Source organism: Chaetura pelagica, unplaced genomic scaffold (assembly GCF_000747805.2).
Source record: "Chaetura pelagica isolate M959 unplaced genomic scaffold, ChaPel_1.0 scaffold520, whole genome shotgun sequence".
NCBI lineage: Eukaryota > Metazoa > Chordata > Aves > Apodiformes > Apodidae > Chaetura > Chaetura pelagica.
Window position 1 is genome coordinate 7,784 of NW_009951812.1, and position 333 is coordinate 8,116.

The window sequence follows — 333 nt, forward strand, 5'->3', positions numbered from 1 at the left end:
GGACCCCTTTACCCCCCGCCTCCCTCCCCTTTCCCATCCTCCCCCCGGTTTGTTTTGAGTGATTTTTCGTTTTTAATTCAGCCCCATCTGCCTCGTTGGAGCAAAAGGAATCAATAAACACAGCAAGCTGAGCTGGCCTTCGTGAGCTCCCCCGACCTGGGAAAGGGGGGAAAAGACCCTCTTGTGCCCCCAGATCCCACCCCAAGCATGGATGCTGGGGGGGGGGGGGGGCCAGTGAGCCTCCTCCAGCCCCCCTCAGCAGACCACCAGGGCAGGAACATCACCTGTGGGCCAAAACAGGTCACCTAAGGGGCTGCCCCATCCCCCGCTGGG